The sequence below is a fragment of the Microcaecilia unicolor genome, chromosome 5 (genome assembly GCF_901765095.1).
Source record: "Microcaecilia unicolor chromosome 5, aMicUni1.1, whole genome shotgun sequence".
NCBI classification, from domain to species: Eukaryota; Metazoa; Chordata; class Amphibia; order Gymnophiona; family Siphonopidae; genus Microcaecilia; species Microcaecilia unicolor.
The window spans coordinates 25,432,103-25,448,379 of record NC_044035.1 but is presented as its reverse complement, the minus strand read 5'-3'; the positions used below and the strand labels follow the sequence as shown (position 1 = coordinate 25,448,379).

The 16,277-nt window shown below is 47.6% G+C and overlaps 1 protein-coding gene across 5 annotated transcripts in view; it reads left to right on the top strand.

Annotated features, from left to right (window-relative positions):
• Positions 1-16,277, top strand: part of ADD3 (adducin 3) — a 202,164-nt gene that overhangs the window by 18,572 nt on the left and 167,315 nt on the right. For 3 of the 5 annotated variants that reach the window (XM_030202771.1, XM_030202772.1, XM_030202776.1), the window contains one exon: positions 15,971-16,017. The exons of the other annotated variants lie outside the window; for them this stretch is intronic. The gene's annotated coding sequence lies outside the window, so the exon portion shown is untranslated. The remainder of the gene's footprint in view (positions 1-15,970; positions 16,018-16,277) is intronic. 5 annotated transcript variants of the gene reach the window in all.

Genomic DNA, 16,277 nt, shown 5'->3' with positions numbered 1-16,277 from the left:
TTCTCTGGCAACAAATTCCAGAGTTTAATTACACATTGAGTGAAGAAATATTTTTTTCCGGTTTGTTTTAAATTTACTACTTAGTAGTTTCATTGTGTGCCACCTAGTCCTAGTATTTTTGGCAAGAGCAAAGATGTGATTCATGTCTACCTGGTCCACTCCACTCAGTTATTTTATAGACCTATATCATATCTGTAGAGGTGTTTAAAAAAAACAAACAAAAAAACATTTCTGGTTCTAAATTCATATATATCTGCAGTGGTTTATAGGAGTTTCCACTGCATTGGCAGATGCATACTGGAGTTTTCCACAGAGCACAAGCCCATTATACCAGTGATGTCACTGGGATAAGTCTGGTTCTCTACCTCCATGTGCTAGTAGGAGTGGAATGCAACCCACTAGTCAGGATGATGCCGCCAGACTAAAGGAAAGGAAATTAATGGGTATAACTATATTTCACCATATCTCATGTGTTCTCTAGTCTCATCAGTTTTCACAGTATAGAAGTGTATATTCCATTTGGACCAAAGCTTACACTTTTTTTTCCTAAAATTATGGTCATAAATCATCTGCTTGAAAAATGCTTGTCATTATTATGAAGAATAGAAGACTGCTTTCAAAAAGTGGTTAAATGTAAACCAGATGTCCATTATTTAGACTTAATGATTGTTTTTGCAGGGAAGTGACCATTATTATTATTTTTCTTTTGTGTGTGATTGAACAGATGAGTTCATGTAGAAGTCTTAAAAAAAAGAAACCCCAGAAGACTGACTTCATTTTTTGCTCTACTGAGCTTTGCTTTGGAAAATGTATAGAGTCAATATTCAAAGTGATTTAACAGGCCAGAAACGACTTCTGGCCGGTAAAGTTGCTTGTTTGGGGCTAACTGGCCATTTTCAGTGGTACTTAACTGGTTACTGTCACTGAAAATGTCCGGTTAGCACCAAATTCAAAACTGGCTATTTTGTGGGCAGAGTCAGCACATGGCTGGTTAAATAGTAACATAGTAGATGACAGCAGAAAAAGACCTGCACGGTCTCTGCCCAACAAGATAACTCATATGTGCTACTTTTTGTGTATACCCTACTTTGATTTGTACCTGTGCTGTTCAGGGCACAGACTGTATAAGTCTGCCCAGCACTATCCCCGCCTCCCAACCACCGGCTCTGGCACAGACCGTATAAGTCTGCCCAGCACTATTCCCGCCTCCCAACCACCAGCCCCGCCACCGGCTCTGGCACAGACCGTATAAGTCTGCCCAGCACTATCCCCACCTCCCAACCACCAGTCCCGTCTCCCACCACCGGCTCTGGCACAGACCGTATAAGTCTGCCCAGCACTAGCCCTGCCTCCCACCACCGGCTCTGCCACCCAATCTCGACTAAGCTCCTGAGGATCCATTCCTTCTGCACAGGATTCCTTTATGCTTATCCCATGCATGTTTGAATTCCGTTACCGTTTTCATTTCCACCACCTCCCGCGGGAGGGCATTCCAAGCATCCACTACTTTCTCCGTGAAAAAATACTTCCTGACATTTTTCTTGAGTTTGTCCCCCTTCAATCTCATTTCATGTCCTCTCGTTCTACCGCCTTCACATCTCCGGAAAAGATTCGTTTGCAGATTAATACCTTTCAAATATTTGAACGTCTGTATCATATCATATCCCTGTTTCTCCTTTCCTCCAGAGTATACATGTTTAGTTCAAGTCTCTCCTCATACGTCTTGTAACGCAAATCCTATACCATTCTCGTAGCTTTTCTTTGCACCGCTTCAATTCTTTTTACATCCTTAGCAAGATACGGCCTCCAAAACTGAACACAATACTCCAGGTGGGGCCTCACCAACGACTTATATAGGGGCATCAACACCCCCTTTCTTCTGCTGGTCACACCTCTCTCTATACAGCCTAACAACCTTCTAGCTACGGTCACCGCCTTGTCACACTGTTTCGTCGCCTTCAAATCTTCAGATACTATCACCCCAACATCCCTCTCCCGGTCCGTAGCTATCAGACTCTCCCCGCCTAACACATACGTCTCCCGTGGATTTCTATTCCCTAAGTACATCACTTTGCATTTCTTCGCATTTAATTTTAATTGCCAAACCTTAGACCATTCTTCTAGCTTTCTCAGATCCTTTTTCATGTTTTCCACTCCCTCCTGGGTGTCCACTCTGTTACAGATCTTAGTATCATCCGCAAATAGGCAAACTTTACCTTCTAACCCTTCGGCAATGTCACTCACAAATATATTGAACAGAATCAGCCCCAGCACCGATCCCTGAGGCACTCCACTACTCACCTTTCCCTCCGAGCGAATTGCATGAGTCTTGACAGGTTATAATCGATATGAACATACATCTCCAGTGTTGAAAAGTTTACATTGGCTCCCTGTAGAGTGCCGTATTAAGTTTAAGATTTTTTGCTTAAGTCTTCAAGATTGTCATGGGTCAGGCTTCAAAAGTGCTGACCGCAAAATTTCATGTATATCAGCCCCCGAGAGCATTGAGATCTGCTGATCAATTAATAGTTGATGTACCCTCACAACCGTTTGGTGAAACTAAATTAATTTAGATCATCTTTTTATGTAGCGGATACCTCATTGTGGAACAGCTTGCCATTGAGGTTAAGAAAAATCCAGGATGTAAAGCCGTTCAAGAAGGAGCTAAAAATGTATTTGTTTATACAAGCGCATTGCGAGAGGAGAGAATTTAGTTAAATGGATAGAAAATATGTATTCAGAGTATTAAATGATTTCTAAGGAGGTGTTGATGTGTTGTGAAGAATATAGATGGGATCTATGTATGTATTGCTGTATGTTATTGGTTTTATATTGTGAATGTATACATTATTATCCACCAAGGATATTTGGATTGAGCGGAATAAAAGTTTTACAAATAAATTTTATTTTTCTAATGGGGTCATTTTTGCTTCCTGTTTTACTTTAGTTTATTATATAATTGCTAAACCGCTTTTCAAATCAAGCAGTGTACAATCTAAATCATATTAGAACTCTAATATATATCAAAGGACAGTTTAAAAAAAAAAAAAGGCCGTTAGGCTACTTGTCCTCATGGCTTCAGCCCAATGAAGTCGGGAAATGCCAAGACAAATGAGTCTTGAATGCTGCTTTAAATTTTGGGAAGGAACACTGAGTGGAGGTCAGGTAGAAGAGAGCCCTATTTTAAAAAAAAAAAAAAAAAAAAAAAAAAAAAGTAGACTGACGAGCAGTGAACAGAGGGTAGAGAGATGATTTTTGTGTGCTGACTGAGGAGCATGTGAAGGCCAATAGGAAGAAATCAACAAAGAGGTTTGGTAAGAAGAAATGAAACCAGCTGGCAGAGCTTGTTGCCCTATCAAGTTCATTGTTTTGGGTCTACCAAGATGGCTGGCGGTGGTTGCATTGGGGAGAATTAAAACTTCCTTGGGTGGAGACTGGCTTCAGCCTTGTGACATAATTCCATCTCCTGTTATCAAACCTCCTTGGAAATTGAAGACAAAAGATAAGCTGGAAGAGTGGTATGGAAAACTCTGAGTAAGAACCAGAATTTTATACTGTAAGCAGGATAGGATGGGAAGCCAGTGGTGCTGGGCGAAAAGAGGGGTAACTTGTCAGTCATCTATGTCCTTTTCCAAGTCTTTCATTTTCTCTGTTTTCTTTTCCTTGTCTTTTTTTTTTCCTCTTCCTCCTCTCTGATAATTGTTCCTCCATTTTTTTCTGCCTCTCTATACACCACATAGTTGGATTTTACTCCTCCCATTCTTTCTTTTTTCTACCGCCTACTTGCTTTCTATCTGTTAATCTTACCTCCCCAGTCCTCTCATTCGCCCCTCTTTCTTTTTTCTTTTGTTCGCCTCTTTCACCATTCTGTAGTTCCTCATTTACCCTATACTCGCCCTGTCTCTGGCCTCCATCTACCTTCCTCTCCTTCCTTCAGGCTCAGCTCCTTCCCTATGACTCATGTACTCCCATTTCTCCAAGCCCTTTTTTTCTGTCGCTTACCCAATTTTTACCTGATAAGAACATAAGTATTGCTGTACTGGGACAGGAAAGTGTAGGGCAGGGAATTGGTATAGAAATTACTGTTACCCCCCCTCCTCCTTCCCCACTCCTGCAATATCATGTCCAGCCAGAACTGATAGTGGAATCCTACTTTGTTTTTCACAGCTGCAGTCAGGGCCACCACCAACCCGGGTCAGACATGGTAAATCCCTCCTCCCTCTTGCCTTGACTTCGATTACTTCCACTGTCCAATTGTGTTGGTCTATCTCAGAGCTGAAATTTAGTTTTAAATGGCAGGGCTAGCTAGATTGCTCAACATTTAAGCAATTTGCCTGTTCCTTGACTCAGTTCCCACTTCTGATCCTACTAAGTCTCCCTCATATTTTGTAGTCTTATTTCATCCATAGGGCTATAGATCAAATTTTAATTGCACAATTAATCGCATAATCCAAATGTGAAGAGTTCAAATTAATTTAGCATGTACATATAGTTGTTGAATGTTTAGAACCCAATAAAAATATAGGCTGCTTACACCTTCAAATCCCTGGGGTTGGATCTCCATGAATTTCTTCACAAACTTAATGGTGTTGCATGGAAAATCAACAATCTTGGTTGTTGTGGACTCTGTCCAAGGTAACCCACTTTTTTGCTGATGTGGGCCTGCCTTTCACATGGGACATGGTGGACATGCTGGTCCAGGAGTTGGTCAGTTTTCACAGACTGCCTTCTCATGTAATTTTGGACCAAGGTTCCCAGTTTGCTGCCTGAATCTGGAGAGAAGTGATGAAATTTTGGATTTCCAGATCCATTTGTCATGAATGTACCATCCACAATCTAATAGGCAAATGGAGCATGAGAACCAGACTTTGGAACTGTATCTGCGGTGCTTTTCTAACTAACACCAGAGTAACTGGACCCGACCTCTGCTTCTACTGCCATCCCAGATCCTTGTGCTGCTTCTGTGTAAGTTCTTTTCTACCTACTCCACTTTTGATTTTTGTCTCATGCCTGGCTCTTGCGCCATGTCTGCTTCCTGATTCTGCCTTGTTTTGACCCTGACATGGTACTAGCCGCTCTGTGCATACACTTATCCAGGTAGGCCCTGATAAGAGCTCATATTACTCCTACCCTGGCTTCCCATTGCATTCAGGTACCAGTTTAAGTGTTTTGCTCTTGACTTCACCTTAAAATATTAGTTGGCCCCTAGGTACTTGCAAGACAGGATGGCTCCCAGGTACTGTTTTTCTTTTTCTGTTTCCCAATACTGTGGGGTAACACTGTTCTGACATACTGGGACATGAGCGATGCTCAAAGTATATCTAGCTACTCATGTTGTGGACAAGGAGGATTGTTATGAGCGCTCTGCAAGTGGAGTAACATCCAAAAATAAAGAACTTGGCATTTAGTAACAAATGCAAGACGTCTCTTAAGGCTAAGTGTGTATTCCAGTAAATGTTATTGGTAATGGAATCTTTGCACTGACATTTGGTACAGCAGAGACATCTTTGAAATATGAACATTCCATGTCTTGGGCACAGTACTTTTATCAACAGATCAGACATACATTTGTTGCTTTCATGGCAGTTGAACTGTTATACATTTTGTTGTAATTTTCAGGAAACTTGAATTTAAATACACTGTTCACTTAATGAGAGGTTTGCTTTTGTCAAAGCCCCCTGTCAAACCTCCACAAGTGTCATGGGATCTCAGTGTTGTCACCCAATTGATAAAAGCTCCTTTTGAGCCACTGAATTCCTGCCATCTGAAGTACTAGACCTGGAAGGTTGTTTTTTTGGTGGCTATTACTTCAGCTCGTAGGGTCAGTGAGCTTCAGGCCCTAGTAGTTGCACCTTATACTAAATTTCATCACAACAGAGTAGTCCTCCGCAAGCACCCTAAGTCCCTGCCGAAGGTGGTGTCTGAGTTCCATCTGAACCAGTTGATTGTCTTGCCAACATTCTATCCCCGATCTCATGCCCATCCTGGCGAAAGCAGCTTGCACACCTTGGACTGCAAGAGAGCATTGGCCTTTTACGTGGAGCGGACGAAGCCCTTCAGGCAGTCCACCCAGTTTTTCTTTTGATCCCAATAGGAAGGGAGTTGCCATCGGTAAACGCACCATTTCCACTTGGCTAGCAGATTGCATTTCCAAGCTGGGCTGATTTTGGGGTCATGTCATGGCTCATAATGTTAGGGGCCATGGCTCTGAGGTGGTCTTCAGGTCACATATTTACATCTCACTACTGCCTTGGCAGGGTACCTGACTCTACAGTCGGTTTGGGCAGTCAGTATTGCAGAATCTGTTTGAGGTCTAGAATCCAACTCCACCCTCCTAGGCCCATTTTATTCTGTTCCCAGGCTGCACTCTCATCTAGTTTGTATACAGTTTCAGGTTAATCTGCGTTCAGTTCTCGTCGTTGCGAGGCCCAGTTGACCATTGTTTGTTGTTTTGGGTGAGCCTGGATGCTAGGGATTCCCCACTTGTGAGAATGTAAGCCTACTTGTCCTCGTAGAAAGCGAAGATACTTATCTGTAGCAGGCCTTATATTCTCACAAACCCTCCCACCTCCCGTAGGAGTTGTCTTCTGTTTTCATTCTTATTTTAAACTAGTAAAAAAGGCCCGTTTCTGACACAAATGAAACGGGCGCTAGCAAGGTTTTCCTCGGAGTGTGTATGTTTGGGAGAGTGTATGTGAGAGTGACTGTTTGAGAGTCAGAGTGAAAGTGTGAGTGTGTGAGAGAGAGAGTGTGTTTGTGAGAGAGTGTGTGTGTGAGAATGAGAGTGTGTGCAAGTGTGTATGTGAGACACAGTGTGATAGAGAGTGTGTGTGTGTGCCCATCCATGCTCCTCTGTCCCCTGCCCCCTCCATTCATCCCTATCCAGCATTTTCCCTCTCTGCCTGAGGCCTGCCCTGCAATCCATATCCATCCATGCCCATCTGTCCCCTCCATTCATCCCTATCCTGCAATTCCCCTCTCCCTGAGTCCTGCCCTTCCAATCCATGCCCATCCATGCTCATCTGTCACCTGGCCCCTCCATTTTTCCCTATCCAGCATTTCCCCTCTCTGCCTGAGGCCTGCTCTGCAATCCATATCCATCCATGCCCATCTGTGCCCTCCATTCATCCCTATCCAGCAATTCCCCTCTCCCTGAGTCCTGCCCTTCCAATCCATGCCCATCCATGCTCATCTGTCCACCTGGCCCCTCCATTTTTCCCTATCCAGCATTTCCCCTCTCTGCCTGAGGCCTGCCCTGCAATCCATATCCATCCATGCCCATCTGTCCCCTCCATTCATCCCTATCCAGCAATTCCCTTCTCCCTGAGTCCTGCCCTTCCAATCCATGCCCATCCATGCTCATCTGTCACCTGGCCCCTCCATTTTTCCGTATCCAGCATTTCCCCTCTCTGCCTGAGGCCTGTCCTGCAATCCATATCCATCCATGGCCATCTGTCTCCTCCATTCATCCCTATCCAGCAATTCCCCTCTCCCTGAGTCCTGCCCTTCCAATCCATGCTCCTCTGTCACCTGGCCCCTCCATTCATCCCTATCCAGCAATTCCCCTCTCTGCCTGAGGCCTGCCCTGCAATCCATATGCATCCATGGCCATCTGTGCCCTCCATTCATCCCTATCCAGCAATTCCCCTCTCCCTGAGTCCTGCCCTTCCAATCCATGCCCATCCATGCTCATCTGTCACCTGGCCCCTCCATTTTTCCCTATCCAGCATTTCCCCTCTCTGCCTGAGGCCTGCCCTGCATCCATATGCATCCATGGCCATCTGTGCCCTCCATTCATCCCTATCCAGCAATTCCCCTCTCCCTGAGTCCTGCCCTTCCAATACATGCCCATCCATGCTCATCTGTCACCTGGCCCCTCCATTTTTTCCGTATCCAGCATTTCCCCTCTCTGCCTGAGGCCTGTCCTGCAATCCATATCCATCCATGGCCATCTGTCTCCTCCATTCATCCCTATCCAGCAATTCCCCTCTCCCTGAGTCCTGCCCTTCCAATCCATGCTCCTCTGTCACCTGGCCCCTCCATTCATCCCTATCCAGCAATTCCCCTCTCTGCCTGAGGCCTGCCCTGCAATCCATATGCATCCATGGCCATCTGTGCCCTCCATTCATCCCTATCCAGCAATTCCCCTCTCCCTGAGTCCTGCCCTTCCAATCCATGCCCATCCATGCTCATCTGTCACCTGGCCCCTCCATTTTTCCCTATCCAGCATTTCCCCTCTCTGCCTGAGGCCTGCCCTGCAATCCATATCCATCCATGGCCATCTGTCCCCTCCATTCATTCTTATCCAGCAATTCCCGTCTCCCTGAGTCCTGCCCTTCGAATCCATGCCCATCCATGCTCATCTGTCACCTGGCCCCTCCATTTTTCCCTATCCAGCAATTGCCCTCTCTCCCTGAGGCCTGCCCTGCAATCCATTTCCATCCATGCCCATCTGTCCCCTCTATTCATCCCTATCCAGCAATTTCCCTCTCTCCCTGAGTCCTGCCCTCCCAATCCATGCCCATCCATGCTCCTCTGTCCCCTGCCCCCTCCATTCATCACTTTCCAGCAATTGCCCTCTCTTCCTGAGCCCTGCCATCCCAATCCATGCCCATCCATGCTCCTCTGTCCCCCTGCCGCCTCCATTCATCCTTTTGCAGCAAGTCCCCTGTCTCCCTTTCATGACCCCCCTTGCATCCATGCTCCTCTCTCTCCCATGTCCCAGCCTGGCCACCCTCTTCTCCCCCACCCCCCCCCCCCTTCGCATCCATGCTGTCGTTTCTCCCCTGCTCTCCCGCTCCCATTGTTGTTCTTTAGTGGCCACCCTCTTCTCTCCCCCCAACATGGTTGTTTTGTTTTTTTTTTTTCTTGTTTTTAAATTTACCTCCGTGCCGGTTCCGGCAGCGAAGCGTCAGGGAAGGAGGCGGCGCTCCCGACGTCTAGGTTTCCCTTCCCTTCGCTGTGTTCCGCCTTCTTTTGACGTCATCCTTGACGTCAGAAGAAGGCGGAACACAGCGAAGGGAAGGCTAGACGTCGAGAGCGCCGCCTCCTTCCCTGACGCTTCGCTGCCGAGCGTTGCGATTGGTTGAGTGTCATTGCTCCGCCCTCGACGTCATCACGTTTGACGCGTGGGCGGGGCAGACACAATGCGATCTCACCCCCTTCACTTTAGAATGTTGGCTAACAGAGGCTTCATTAGAACGTTGGAGGTGCGTTTTATATAGAGAGATTTTCTTTCTATAGTATTTAACTGCGATAACCGTGCCCTTACAGTGGGCAGGTAGGCACCCGCACATGTGTGCTGGAGTGTGTCTCGTGATCCACAAAGCTCTTAAAGCTTTTTAGAAAGCCTGGCCCAGGCAATGCGGCACCATATTACCCACTTGGGAGAATATAAGGCCTGCTGTCCTCGGAGACTACCTGCTATAGGTGAGTGTCTTTGCTATTCACAAATAATGAGCAGTTTGATATGGAGGGACTTGTATATCTATATAGATATATGTACTATGATTGTATAAACAGCAGGGACATCTACGTGCATATTGTGGCACCTTTCCTGGGGAGGTAGATTAACTTGTCAGAGTTGAACAGATCTCTATCACCGAGTACTCCTCAAAGACATAGATCTCTGGTCTTGCAACTGATTTCGAGCATCTGTAAATGGCAGCAGGTAAAGGTGCTGAGGTATAAATGTATTATTGTTGTAAAATTATAGATGTCATGCACACTTGAAACTCCCACCATCAGCCTTCTTTCCATATGCAGAAAATGTTTCTGAATGATAAAGACTTTAAATACTTGAAAGGTATTACTATAGAAACAAATATTTTCCAGAGGAGGAACAAGAGGACATAAATTGAGGTTTTGAAGTGGTAAACCTAGGAATCTCAGAAAATTCTTTTTCATGGAGAGGGTGGTGGATGCCTGGAATGACCTCCTGAGGGAGGTGGTAGGAAAAAAACCCAACTGTGGTGGAATTCAAAAAGGTGTAGGATGAACATAGAGGATCTCTAATTAGAAAATGAATGATATAAAAAACAAAACTTAAAGGGTTGCATATGTGTTTGCATGTCAAGTGGTGCTTTGATGGCAACTCTGGCTGCATCAACTAAGGCCGGTGCTGGTCTGGTCTGAGTCCCGCATATGGCAATCTGGTTTAGGATGGGCTAGAGAGAGCTTCGATGGAAACTCCAATAGTTGGAACATAAGGACAGAGCCGGGCAGACCTCTATGGTCTATGTCCCAGAAACACCAAAGAAAGATCATTATCAAGTATATAATATCATGTTCGTTGTTGATTTAAATCTTGAATTGATAATGAATGTGACTGTTGGGCAGACTGGATGGATATTCAGGTCTTTGTGTCACTCACTCACTGTGTGAATTTGTGGTCCATTTGTGATATTTTTAAGCAATGATGAGTAACACCCAGTTTTGTACACGCTATGTCTGCTACAAGCTATTGAATAGCCTACCACTAGTAATCTGGTTAAAACTGATTTCCATTACGTTCATTCCCACTATTCCAGGATGAGTGGGTAGTTATGTCCATCGACCAGCAGGTGGAGATAGAAAATACAGAACTGAACACCCACTACGTAGCTCCCTGCTAGCAGCTCAGCTCCTCAGTATCTTCTATCTTCAGCAGGTGGATGGACAAACTTCATCTGTCTCTGGTTCTGAGGCCTTGCTCCTGGTCCAGTTGGTCAGCTGGTTCCCAGTTGAGCAGACATACCTGGTGGTGTTGGGTCCCTGTCATGCCTTCCTCCTGGGGTGTTCTACTACTACTATAAATCCTACAACTTTTCCCTGTTTGTCCTCTGTGTGAGAGTCTGCTCGGCAACCAGTCTACTCAGAAGATGAGGAGTCGCAGGCAACACAGTAAGTCTGGCAGGCCGGTGCTGCTGCCATGCCCTGCTCTGAAGGCGGGGGGGGGGGGGGGGGGGGGGGGGGGTGACTGTGTCCCCCAAGTAGTGTGGACTCAGTGTGGTGGGTCCTTTCTCCTGTGCTTCAGGCCGTGGGACATCAGTGGGAGCACTGCGTTTCGGTGCTACAAAAAGAAAAAAAAAACATGGAGGAAGTGGAGCAGCAGTTTAATGATTGGATCAGTGGAGTGAGAACCAGGGAAGCCTGGTTGAAATCTCACAACTGCTCCTTGAGGTCGTTGGCAGATACTAACAGACTGTTTCCTCCGAAGACAGAAAACTGCCTACCTGAATGTTAAAAAAACAAACAAACAAACAAGAAAGCATATTTTTTTTTGCTTGTTTGTGCTGTGCGCCGGTTTAAAAAAAAAAAAAAGGCGGGTGTGTAGTGCAGTGCGCCACGTTTTCCCGCGCAGCAGCAGTCTGGCCATGGCAAGCCCCGCACATACAGGGCACGCTCATTCATTGCGGTGCGTTTCTTTCGGCCCCGGTTCCCGGTGCAGGGCCTTGGCGCTTGCCTCAGAAGGAGGCGGGAATGGCAGCCATTTTGTTTTTCGGCAGAAGCGAAGCCCCTGCGCAGCCAGCTGTGTAGGTGGGGGTCCCTTTGGGGGGGGCCCTTGGTCAGGGCTCTACTGGGCTTTGGGCTGGTGCTAGGAGCCTCTTCTCCATTAGGCCTGGCAGCTCCGGGGAGAGAGAGGAGATGGGGATCTCCCTGCCTGCTCCCAGGGGATCACGACTGCTGCCCCGTGGAGACTTAGTCTCAGAATTTGCTGCAGTTGGGCTGCTAGGAGGCGGCCCCCTGATTTCAGAGGCACTTGCAGCGCTCCCTTGGGGAGTTTCCAGAAGGTAGTCAGGCGACTAGCCTTATGAAGAGCCTCAGGGGCCCGTCCAGGGTATTTTCCCATTCACCTGGACATTCAGGTCTTGCTTGCTGCAATGTAGAGTGCATCTGACACAGGCCTACTGGTTGGGAGGACCATGGCCCGACTTTTTCTCTTGTACTAGAAGGAGGAGAAGTTCCCTTACCTAGAGTAACATAGTAGATGACGACAGGGAAAGACCTGTACGGTCCATCCAGTCTGCCCAACAAGATAAACTCATATGTGCTACTTTATGTGTATACCTGACTTTGATTTGTATCTGCCATTTTCAGGGCACAGACCTTAGAAGTCTGCCCAGCACTAGCCCCGCCTCCCCTCACCGGCTCTGCCACCCAAACTCCGCTAAGTACTACTCTTCCGGTGGTTGGCGGCCTTTCCTTGAGGGATCTGCTAGATAGGAAGCCGAAACGGGCTTTGCAGCTCACCTTGAGGTGACTGCTTTGGAGCTGCAGGCTTCTATTTGTAGCCCCTTGGTGGCACAGGCCTTTTTGCAGTGGCATCAGAAGTCCTTTTCCCGGGGCAGTTCTGGGCTGCCTGGATGGAGGCGGGCTTAGCCTGTCTGATGGCCACTGTGTATGTCATTCTTAGTTTTTCAGCCACAGGCATGTCATTGACGCTCTCCGTGAGGCGTCAGTACTGGCTGCAGGCGTGGGTGGCCGTTGCCACTTCAAAGGCCTGCGTGGTCAGGATACCCTTTTGAGGCACATTTCTCTTTGGGAGTGACCTCAGCAATTTGGTTCAGGAGCTGGGTGAGCGGGCACCAGCATCCTCCAGAAGACGTTCCTTGTTCCTCTGCTTACCTTGCGGGCTCAGCAGGTGCCCTGTTTCGTGACAGCTCCATGTGTAGGTCTGGTTGTCAGACATTTTGCCAGAGGGCTCAGTTTCGGGCCCGGCTATCTTCCTTCCGGGGAACAGAGAGCCGGCAGGGCACTGAGAGTGAGTGGCTGCTGTCTCCTGGCAGTCCCAATGTAGCCAGGCCGGATGGTCCCTCCGGGTCTACAGGGGGCCGCTTCAGGCCTTTCGGGACATATGGTCTAACTTTTCCTCAGCTCTGGTGCTGGTTATTCTGGGTAATGGCTTCCGGTTGGAGTTCTCCAGTTCTCCCCTCCGGTAGCGCCTCTCTTCTTACAGTCTCCTTGTCGGGGGGCCTCTGGCAGCTCAGAGCAGAAGCTCAGTTGAGGTGCTGCGGGCCATTATTCCCATTGCTCCCGCCGAGCGCGGCCTGGTCGGTTCTTCTCCTATTTTGGGGTTCCCAGGAAGATGGGAGCAGTGCAACCTAATCATGATCTCTAGGGGACCACCGGTGTCCGTTTTCGGATGGTGACCTTGAAGTCTGTGCTCCTGTCCGTTCAGAGAGAGAGTTGTCTCTGCTCTTGAGACCAGGGAGGCGTAATTACATTCATCTCTGCGGGCTGCTTCTGCAGTTCTTTTCCAATCTGATCTCGACCATTTGGTCTCCTCACGGGCCCGGGGACCTTTTCCTAGGTCATGCATCTAGCGGTCTTTCTATGGGAACATAGGTTTCATTTCCACCTGCACTTGAACAGCTGGCTAATCAGAGCCTCCTCTTCCCAAGCCTGTATAGAGGCTCCTTCTACAATGGTTCGCCTCCTGTTTTGTTTTTTCTTTTCTGGTTTGGATGTTCAATTTCAGTGGGGGCGGCTGGCGCCAGCACACCGACTTGGAGCATCTAGGTGTTCTTTTTGATTCCCTGTGAGTTTTGAGTGTTTTCACAGAGGGACAGCGCTTTAACTTAGCGCACTGGATTCTTCGTTCCCAGCTTCCAGCGTGGGATTTTTGTGCAGCTCCTTGGTTCTGTGACAGCAGCCCGTGAAGTGGTACCCTACCCTCTGATGCGGCCAATTTATAGGGCCCTGTTCAGCTCCTGGTCTCCGATTTCAGAGGATTACAGCCTCTGGCTTCTTTGCCCCTGGCGGTCGGACAGACCTCAGGTGGTTGCGGCTTCACCAGTCGTTAACCCTAGGGAGGCCCTCCCCTGCTCCTGCCTTGGGAAGTGGGGTCTGTGGTTGACAGCTTGTTGGGCTGGGGGGCTCTTGGTTTTCAGTAGAGGCGCATTGGCCCTCTATCTTCTGGAGCTGTGAGTGGTGCGCTAAGCTCTGGAGGCTTTTTCCCTACTGTTCGGAATGCTTTGGTTTGGGCCTTTTTGGACATTGCTATGGCACTGGCCTCTTCTTCTAGCTGGGGGGGGGGGGGACTCCTCGCAGTCTGCTGGCTTGGGAGCCCAGCTGGTTAATGGCCGGGGCAGAGAGACACCTGTTGTGCCTTTCGGCTGTTTTGAGGGGTCCCTCTTGTGGGGACCGACCTTAGCAGGCATGCTCAGACTTCCAGCAATTGGGAGCTGTCGGTCGAGCCGTTACAGCTGCTATGTCGATGGGGGCTTAGTTTTCTTGGCCTATTCCTATGTCCACGGTTCCTTGGTTCTCCAGCCGTCGCAGAGAAGAGGACTCTCTGGTTCTGGACACCCTGCTGCATTTGTGTGTGAGCGAGGGACTCCTCCTGTAGGCCTTCCCCTGTGCTAAAGTTAGGCCGGGAGTGGGGGAAGAGTGGCAGACCTTCGGGATACAGTGTTCCAATTCTCCAGCCTGGACACAGCTCCAGTGTTATGCAGATCTCATGAAGCTCCTAGTTAGGGAGCTACTGTGATTCCTTCAGGTTCGAGGTTCTTCTGTTAGGGCCTGGTGGTCATGGAGGATTCTTCTCCCTTTTGTCTTATGGCCTGGCCCTTGAGAGGGCTTGGCTGAGGGAAAGGATTATTGGATTCAGTCCTGGCTTTCCTGCTGCAGGCTAGGAAGCGCTCTTCTTCCTTGGCGGCTGCCAGTACTTTGCTTCCTCCCTGGGCCATTTCCTGGCATTTTTGCAGGAGGGAATATCAAGGGATAGCGCTGGGTTCCTTGTGTGTTCCAGTGGCAGCCCTGGCTTGCTTTCAGGGTTGTTGGCAGACCTCTTCTTTAGCGTCTCTTCCAGTTGTGATTCATTTTCAGAGAGGTGTGGGTTGCTTACACTGCCCTTTGCATGCCTTTTCTGAATGGCATTTTATGCTGGTCCTTCAGGTGCTGCAGCGCTCTCCATTTGTGCCCCGTCGCTAGGTGATCCTGATAGTTCTCACGTAGAACTCGGTGTTATTGGAGCGCTTCTGTTGGCCTGTTGCTTCTTGCAACTTCAGGCTCCTTCTTAGGCCCTTTCTCCATCTTTGTTTTGGTGGTGGAGGTCTCGTTTCGGGCAGTACTATCCTTCTTGCCCGAGTGCTTGTTGGTTTCTTTTTATTTAGTAGTCTATATGCCTCTTGCAGGCTTCTGGACTTCCACAGGGCTCTCCTGTGTTTTTTTTCAGGTTCCTGATGTCTTCCGCCTTTTGTATGGACCTTTTGTGCAGTTTGGTAAACAGCAGTTGGGTCTCATGGCATCCAAGGCTTCCTTTACCCGGTGGGTGAAGGTGGCTGTGGTCTTGGCCTGTATTCTGGGAGGCTCTTCTCCTCCTCAAGTTGGAAGGCACAATCTCCTGGGTGTGTGACTACGTCTCGGGCAAAGGCTTCTCTGCTTTCCTTCAGTAGCATGATGGTATAGCGGGGGCCACGCAGACACCAGCTGTATTTGGGGTGTCAGTTTTGCTTGTAGCAGGTTCAGCTTCCCACCCTCGTAGGGATAGCTGTTGAACATCCCACTCGTCCCGGAATAGTGGGAATGAACATAATGGAAGGAGAAATTGGGACTTGCCTGATAATTTTCTTTCCATTAGTTCTTCACACTATTCCAGGATCCCTCCCGTGGTTCGACGCCCTGATTGGTGGCTCTATACATGGTCTTTGTATCCTGGTTTCCAGGGATCTTGTCTTCGGATGGTTCTTGGGGCTGGATGTGTTGGTTGCTGACTATTCTGATTGGGCGTTCTTTCTTCCTTGCTTGAGGACTGATACTGAGGAGCTGAGCTGCTAGCAGGGAGCTATGTAGTGGTGTTCAGTTCTGTATTTTCTATCTCCACCTGCTGGTCGATGGACATAACTACCCACTCGTCCTGGAATACTGTGAAGAACTAATGGAAAGAAAATTATCAGGTAAGTCCTAATTTCTCCATTTATAATAAGACTAGGCCAATTTAATAATTCTAGTTTTGAGTTAAGTCTGATATTTTGTTTTATCATTGCAGGTGAGAACAGGAAGTTCTGAAAGTGAAGAACTGAATATTAAATCCAGGTACAGATGACTGTAAACACATTTCACTGTTGAATATTGTATGCTGAGTTTTTTGAACAATGTACCATATTCATTGTCACGATTAGAATTTAAAATTAATTTCCAGTCACTTAGATTTGTGTTTGAAAGATAATTTAAAATACTGCAGTGCTGTTCTTTACATCAGAAAATATTGGCACATGCTATTTATTTGCATACTGAAACTTGTGAAATCCAGTTGGCATGGCGATGCAGGGTGTGAGCAAGCTATTTTTTAACTT